The sequence below is a fragment of the Bison bison genome, unplaced genomic scaffold (genome assembly GCF_000754665.1).
Source record: "Bison bison bison isolate TAMUID 2011002044 unplaced genomic scaffold, Bison_UMD1.0 scf7180017864362, whole genome shotgun sequence".
NCBI lineage: Eukaryota > Metazoa > Chordata > Mammalia > Artiodactyla > Bovidae > Bison > Bison bison.
This window is the reverse complement of record NW_011494934.1, coordinates 5,369,006-5,378,019: the sequence shown is the minus strand read 5'-3', so window position 1 is coordinate 5,378,019 and position 9,014 is coordinate 5,369,006.

Here is a 9,014-nt window from a genome sequence, read left to right as displayed (position 1 = left end):
GAAAGCTGAGTGCCAAAGAATTGATGCTTTTGAACTGTGATGTTGGAGAAGACTCTTGAGAGTCCATTGGACTGCAAGGAGATCCAACTAGTCCATCCTAAAGGAGATCAGTCCTGGGTGTTCATTGGAAGGACTGATATTGAAGCTGAAACTCCAAGACTTTGGCCACCTGATGCAAAGGGCTGACTCATTTGAAAAGACCCTGATGCTGGGAAAGATTGAGGGCGGGAGGAGAAAGGGCAGAGAAGGCAATGGCAACCCACTCCAGTACGCTTGCCTGGTAGTCTGCAGTCCACGGAGTCTCAAAGAGTGGGACACAACTGAGCTACTTCACTTTCACTTTTCACTTTCATGCATTGGAGAAGGAAATGGCAACCCACTCCAGTGTTCTTGTCTGGAGAATCCCAGGGATGGGGGAGCCTGGTGGTCTGCCATCTTTGGGGTCGCCCAGAGCCGGAAACGACTGACGCAACACAGCAGCAGCAACAGTAGGAGAAGGGGACAACAGAGGATGAGATGGTTGGATGGCATCACTGATTCAGTGGACATGAGTTTGGGTAAACTATGGGAGTTGGTGATGGACAGGGAGGCCTGGCGTGCTGCAGTTCATGGGGTCACAGAGTCAGACACGACTGAGTGACTGAACTGAACTGAACTCATTTCTCAAGTTGCTACTCACAAATGGAACCAAGTTGATAGTCACAAATTGTATTAAGAGGCTGTTCCTCCCTGGAAATAAGAATAAACCCAATGGGGAAATTCTCTTACACTCCAATGGTTAGGATTTCTCTTTTCAGCACAAAGGGTACAGGTTCAATCTCTGGTCAGAGAGCTAAGATCCCACATGCCTTGCAGCAAAAAACCCAAAACATCAAACAGAAGCAATATAGTATCAAATGCAATAATGACTCTTTTTTTTAAAAAGGAGGAACACTATGATTATTTACTAAAAATATTAGTTTACCAGCTGTAAAATATTATTTACAGCTCTCTCAGGTTGATGACTATTCAGAGGAGGGGACTCAGGTAATTTCAAGAAAAAAAAATTTACATTCATGGCCATTTTTCTAATAACAATAGCAGTAATAAATACTCTTCTTCAGATAGCTTCATGTTTAAACTTTGCCAAGTCACTTCTTTAGCTTCATTGGCTAGTACACAAACTAAATTTTTTCTTCCCTCAAATTAATCCAGTCTAAACATACCAGTGACTAACTCTGTATGTGCAATCTAAATGTCAGCATTCTCCACCAACTTAGTAAAGGGCTCTTGTGTAAGGAAATCCTAAGAATTCATATTCCAGAGAGATTGTTTTCATCTAAAAACATTAACATTGATTAACTCAAAATAACCCTGTGTTTGAAAGGAGAAGAAAAGATTTTTGGTTTTACTTGAGAGGTTTGCGGCCTGTTTTCAGGTACTCTAATAAATCATCCTAAGACTTATAAATTATAAAATAAAAATGTGACATTATTTAACCGAATTCAATAAGCTTCTTTTCATTTTATTTGCAAGCAATTGAAAGAAAATTAGTTCTGTCTATTAAGAAAAGAAGATTAAATTCTCTCTCATGATCCAATTTGTAAGTCTTAGAAGAGACCTTGAAACTATATTTAACATTTCTTGTCTGCATGTTTAATGCCTTTGTTTAATCAATCCACAACTTCAAAGCCAACATCACTGACCAAATCAGTAGCGATTTGTAATTTATTTGGATTGACTTTGACTTTTACTTAATAACAAAATATCCTATAGTTTCTTCTCAAATAGCATTCAGGTTGACAGTTTGCATAAGAACTTACAAGAGATTTATAGTGACCTGAAAAATATAAGCATTGCATAGCACTGGACAGATATAAGTTTGAAGAATCAATTATTAGAATAAGTTGAACTACCAGTGCTTATTAGTTGCTCAGTCATGTCCAACTTTGTGACCCCATGGACTGCAGCCGGCCAGACTCCTCTGTCCATGGAATTCTCCAGGCAAGAATACTGGAGTGTGTTGTCATTCTCTTCCCAGGGAATCTTCTTGACCCAGGGATCAAACTTGAGTCTCCTGCAATGCAGGCAGATTCTTTACTGCCTGAGCTACCAGGGAAGCTCAGGAGGATACAGATGTTAGATAAAGGAATATCTGGTGCCCAGAGCCTAAGATAACAAGGAAACAACGGGAAAATAGTCAACAATGAATGCATGTATGTTAGGTATGTTGCTGCTGCTAAGTCGCTTCAGTTGTGTCCGACTCTGTGCGACCCCATAGACGGCACCCCACCAGGCTCCCCCGTCCCTGGGATTCTCCCGGCAAGAACACTGAGTGGGTTGCCATTTCCTTCTCCAATGCATTAAAGTGAAAAGTGAAAGTGAAGTTGCTCAGTCATGTCCGACCCTCAGCGACCCCATGGACTGCAGCCCACCAGGCTCCTCCATCCATGGGATTTTCCAGGCAAGAGTACTGGAGTGCGGTGCCATTGCCTTCTCCGATGTAGGTATGTTAGGGACGGGGCAAAGGTAGAAATGAGGGAAAGGAAGAATGGGCTAATATATTTCAAACCAGTTTTAAAAACTGAATAACAGATATTCATAAACATACAATAAAAGTTAATTTTTTCTTAAGGTAGTCAGTGGTTGCTTAGTTCCATAATTAGTCCTTACAACAATCTTAGGGATTAGATATTATCTTCAAAGCAAGCACAGTTGATGTTCAATTTAATGACCAAGTATTATTTAGCATCTACTCTACGTGAAGCTGTCTGCTAAGTATCACGTCTCTAAGCGACAACACACCAAATGTTCTATAGTATTCCCAGTATTTAACACCCCGTGGCTTTACCTTAAAATTTAGGCTCTACTGTATTTAAAACAAAGAGATTCTATTTCCTAAATGTATTATTATACAGTGATGCCCTAAAATGAAGAGAGTGTTCTCTTGGATTATACCAAAAAGATCTGCCCCAACTCTGACCACTCATCAAAAGATAGAGTAAGACTTCTTGTGAGGCATAAGATAATATCACCCAAACCACTATGATATTTATAACTCCTGGCAATCAATCACAACTTACCAGTATTCTCAAGAAATATTAATAGAATTAGAGAATCAATAAACTTTAAAAATTCACAGGTGACCACAATTTTTGAGTTATCAGTCATGGACTTTAAAATAATTGTGATTACTATTTTTAAGAAAAGAGATGAAAATGGAGATTTTTCACAAAAATTGAAATACATGGAAAAAATGTGAAATTCAAGAACTTTAAGATAACTAAGTTAGGAACACAGTAAATGAATTTAACTTGTAGAATGTAACTGTAGAAGGAACTAGTGAATTAAAAGACAGATCAGTATAATATAAATGTAAACATACAGAAGAAAAAATAGAAAATGCAGATTATGATGTAAAATAAATGGGCCATAGTGAATATGTCTATATGGTATAATTCAAGCCTTGGGTGAGAGAGAAAGAATGAAAAAAAAGTGGAAATAATATTTAAAGAGTAATAATCCTTATCTAGGTTGACTAGGTAAAAAAGAGAAAATTCAAATTACTAAAATTATGAATGAAAGAAGGAAATTATTACAGACATTCAGAAAAAATATGTAAAGTAATATTAAGAACAAGTGTACAGCAAATTAGATAAATTAGATGAAATGGAAGAGTTTCTAGAAATGCTAATTACCAAAAATGACTGAAGAATAAATAAAAAAATCTGAGCAGAACTATAATAAGTAGACAGACTCCATTAATAGTCTTAAAACCCTCCCAGATCCTAATAGCTTCCTTGGTAAATTCTTCTAAACATTTAAAGAAGAATTAACACCATTTTTCACAAACACTTTCCATGAAACAGGGTAGAAAGGAACGATTCCCAGCTTACTGTATGAAAACAAATATTATCCGGATGCCAAAACCAGGCAAAGCTATAATAAGAAAAAAAGCTACAAGCCAATAGCTCTTATGAATATATACGGGAAAATCCTATCAAACAAAATCCAGCAAACTACAAAAAGACTATACACCACAATCAAATGGGATTTATTTCAGGAATTCAAGGTAGAACTAATATTCAAAATTCAATTAATATGAATGGGTGACCAAGATAGTACAGTAGGAAGATCCTGAGCTCACCTCCTCCAATGAGCACATTGACAGCCAAATGGGCCAGGGTGTAGCCCCACCTACTAATGTGCTCACAGTAATCAGCCCCACCACAACAGAAGGACCCATAGAGTCCCCATAAGCAGCAACCCTAGAGTACACATTAATAGATCTGGTGATCTGAGGGTAGTATGCTGCTGAGCTCAATAGGCTATCTCCTACACAAGACTGTATCACTAAGACTGGAAAACATAATCTACCTACCTAATATGTAGAAATAAACATAGAGACTTAGAATGAAGAGGCAAATAAATATTTTCCAAATGAAAGAACAAGATAAGACCCCAGAAAAACAACTAAATAAAGTGGAGATAAGCATTCTAACAAATAAAGAGTTCAAGGTAATGATTATAAAGATGCTTAACAAACAGGGGAGAAGATATGAATAAATATGAATTTATGAAAAAGAAAAATGAATAAATGAAAACAGTGAGACATTTAACAAAGAGTTCAGTTCAGTTCAGTTCAGTCACTCAGTCGTGTCCAACTCTTTGCGACCCCATGAATCGCAGCACGCCAGGCTTCCCTGTCCATCACCAACTCCCGGAGGTCACCTAAACTCATGTCCATTGAGTCAGTGATGCCATCTAGCCATCTCATCCTCTGTCGTCCCCTTCTCCTCCTGCCCCCAGGTTATAAAGAACTAAACAGAGTTGAAGAATATAGTAACTGAAATAAAAATACACCAGAAGGAATCAACAATAGATTAGATGCAACAGAGGACTGAATTAATGGACTAGAAGACAGAATATTGGAAATTAGTCAAGTGGAACAGAACCAAAAAAAGAAAAAAAAGCCAAAAAACAATTCTTAATGAGATAATTTAAGAGACCTCTGGTACAACATCAAGAATTATAGGAGTCCCAGAAGAAGAAAGAGCACAAAATCTATTTGAAGAAACAATAGTTGAAAAAATCCCTAACCTGGGAAAGAAAATAGACATTTATGTCCAGAAAGCACAGAGGGTTCAAAATAAGATGAAATCAATAAAGAAAATCCAACCTTAAAGAACAAATTAGACCAGATGAACTTAATAAGTAAATATATGTATAGAATATTCCATCTAAAAGCAACAGAATACATGTTCTTTTCAAGTGTGCATGAAACATTATATGGAATAGATCACATGCTAGGCCCTAAAACAAGTCACAGTATATTTAAGAAAGTTGAAATCATATCAAACATTGTTTCTAACCACAATTCAATGAGTTTAGAAATCAAGTAGAGATCAAGAAACTGCAAAAAACACAAACTCATGGAGGCTAAACAATGCACTACTAAACAACCAACGAATCACTGAAGAAATCAAAGAGAAAATCAAAAAATAGTTGGAGACAAATGAAAATGGGGAAAAATGATTAAAATTTTGTGGGATACACCATAGTTCTTAGAGGGAAGTTTATAATAATGCAAGCCTACCTCAAGAAAAGAAAGAAAAAAAAAAAAAGATAAAATAAATACTCCATCCTTACACATAAGGAACTAGAAAAAGAACAAACTAAACCCAAGGTTAGTATATGAAAAGAAATGATAAAAATCAGAGCAGAAATAAGTGAAATGATGCTTTTTTAAAAATAGAATGGGTTAGTGCCTACCAGGAGCTAGTTTTTTGAAAAGAGAAATCAAATGTATAAGCCTTTGGCCAGATTCTTCATGAAAAAGAGAGAGGGCCTCCCAAAATAAAACCAGAAATGAAGTTACAACTGACACCATATAAATGCAAAGGATCAAAAGAGATTTCTATAATTAAAAACCAGTAATATGTACAACCTAAAAGAAATGGATACATTTCTACAAATGTGCAATCTCCCAAGACTGAATAAGGAAGAAATAGAAAATATTATTACCAGTTATAAAATTTAACTAGTAATGTTTTTAAAAACCCAACAAACAAAATTCCAGGACCAGAGACAGCTTCACATGTGAATTCTAAAACACATGTAAATAGGAGTTAACACCTACCCTTCACAAGCTATTCCAAAGAAGGAAAAATAATGCTTTCATACTCATTCCCCATGGTTATTCCCTCATTCCCTCACTCTTGTACCAAAACCAGACAGACACCACACACACAAAAAAAATTATACTCCAATATCACAAATGAATATAGATACAAAAATTCTCAACAAAATATTAATGAACTGAATTCAACAAGGTATTAAAAGGACCACCCACCATAATCAAGTAATATATATAACAAGGATGAAGAATAATTTAATATCCACAAATAAATCAATGAGACACATGACATTAACAAATTGAAGAATAAAATTATATGATCTCTCAATAGATGTAGCAAATGCTTTTGATGAAATTCAGCATCCGTTTATCATAAAAATTCTCAACAAAGTGGGTACAGAGGGAACATACCTCAAATTAATAAAGGCAATATATGACCAGCCCATAGCTAACATTATTCACAATGTTAAAAACCCAAAAGCATTTCCTCTAAGGTTAGGAATAAGACAAAGATGTCCACTTTCACCACTTTTATTTAACATAGAATTGGAAGTCCTAACCACAGTAATCAAATATGAAAAAGAAATAAATCCAAATTGAAAAAGAAGTGAAGCTGTCACTATTTGTAAATAACATAACACTATATATAGAAAACCCTAAAGATGCCACTGAAAATCTATTAGAAGTAATAGTTAATTTAGTAAATTTCCAGGATACAAAATTAATATATACAAATCTGTTGAATTTCTATACACTAGTACTCTTGCCTGGAGGAGCCTGGTGGGCTGTAGTCCATGGGGTCACACAGAGTCAGACATGACTAAAGTGACTTAGCAGCAGCAGCAACAAATTATCTAAATCAGAAATTCAGAAAACAATTTAATTTACAATTACATCAAAAAGAATAAACTAAATAAAAATAAAAATTTAGTGTTTGATCAATTTAGTGTCAGGTTTAGGTTAGAACTAAGCCTAACCAAGGAGGTAAAAGACTTGTACAAGACTATAGGACAATGATGAAAGAAACTGAAGATGATACAAATTGTTATGCTCATGAATAGGAAGATTTAATATTAAAATGACCATACTTCTGAAGGTACCCTATAGAGTCATTTAAGTCCCTATCAAAACACCAGTGGCATTCATCACAGTGGTGGTTTAGTTGCTAAGTTGTGTCTGACTCCTGTGATGCTATGGACTGTAACCTGCCAGGCTCCTCTGTCCATGAGATTCTCTAGGCAAGAATACTGAAGTGGGTTGCCATTTCCTTCTCCAGGGGATCTTTCTGACCCAGGAATTGAACCCTGGTCTCCTACATTGCAGGCAGAACACCAATGGCATTCATCACAGAACTAGGACAAATAATTCTAAAATTTACATAGAAACACAAAAGACCTCAAATAGCCAAATGATTTTAAGAAAGAAAAACAAGGCTGGACGTAGCACACTCCCTGATTATACTGCAAAACTACAGTAATTAAAAACAGCATGGTATTTAAAAAGATACCTAGGTCAATGGAACAGAGGCAAGAGCTCAAAAATAACCCATTTTTCATCTATAACAATATGGGCAAGAACATACAATAGGAAAAAGACAGCCTCTTTAATAAATAATGTAGGAAAATTGGATAACTACAACTAAAAGTATCAAACTGGACAACTTTATCATACCATATATAAATATAAACTCAAAATGTATTAAAACCTTAAATGTAAGACTTGAAATTATTATAGGCAATAATTGAGTAGGGTGTTTTGACTCCTCTGAAAAGGGCAGCAAAAGAAAATCTATACAAATGGGACTTCCTCAAACTAAAGAGCTTTTTACATAGCACAGGAAACTATCAACAAAATGAAAAATTGGCTTCCTGAAGAGAAGATATTTACAAGCAATATATACAATAAGGGATTAATATCCAAAATAATGAAGAGCTCATATACCTCAAAGTCAAAAAATCAAACAATTGATTAAAAAATGGTCAGTGGACCTGTGTAAGAAGACTATACAGATAGCCAGCAGATGCATGAAATGATGTTCAATGTCATTAATCATCAGGGAAATCCAAATCAAAACCACAATGAGATACCACTTCACACCTATCAGACAGCTATTATCAAAAAGGCAACAAATGGCAAGTTTTGATGAGGATGTGGAAAAAAGGAAACCCTAGTGCACTATTCATGGAATCATAAGTTGGTGCAATCACTATGGAAAATAGTATGGAGGCTCCAAAAATATTAAAAATGGAACCGTGTTAGGATTCAGCAACTTTACATTTGAATATTTTTCCTAAGAAAACAAAAACATTAATCCAAAAAATTATATGGACTCCAATGTTCATTGCACCATTATTTAGAACAGCTAAAATATGGAAGCAACCCAAATGTCCATTCATAGATGAATTAAGATGCTATATATACAAACATTGGAATATTTTATTCAGTATTTTTATAAATCCTGTCATTTGCAAAAACATGCCGGGAGAAATATCAATAACCTCAGATATGCAGATGATACCACCCTTATGGCAGAAAGTGAAGAGGAACTAAAAAGCCTCTTGATGAAAGTGAAAGTGGAGAGTGAAAAAGTTGGCTTAAAGCTCAACATTCAGAAAACAAAGATCATGGCATCCGGTCCCATCACTTCATGGGAAACAGATAGGGAAACAGTGGCTGACTATTTTTCTGGGCTCCAAAGTCACTGCAAATGGTGACTGCAGCCATGAAATTAAAAGATACTTACTCCTTGGAAGGAAAGTTATGTCCAACCTAGATAGCATATTCAAAGGCAGAGATATCACTTTGCCACCAAAGGTCCGTCTAGTCAAGGCTATGGTTTTTCCTGTGGTGATGTATGGATGTGAGAGTTGGACTGTGAAGAAGGCTAAGCGCCAAAGAA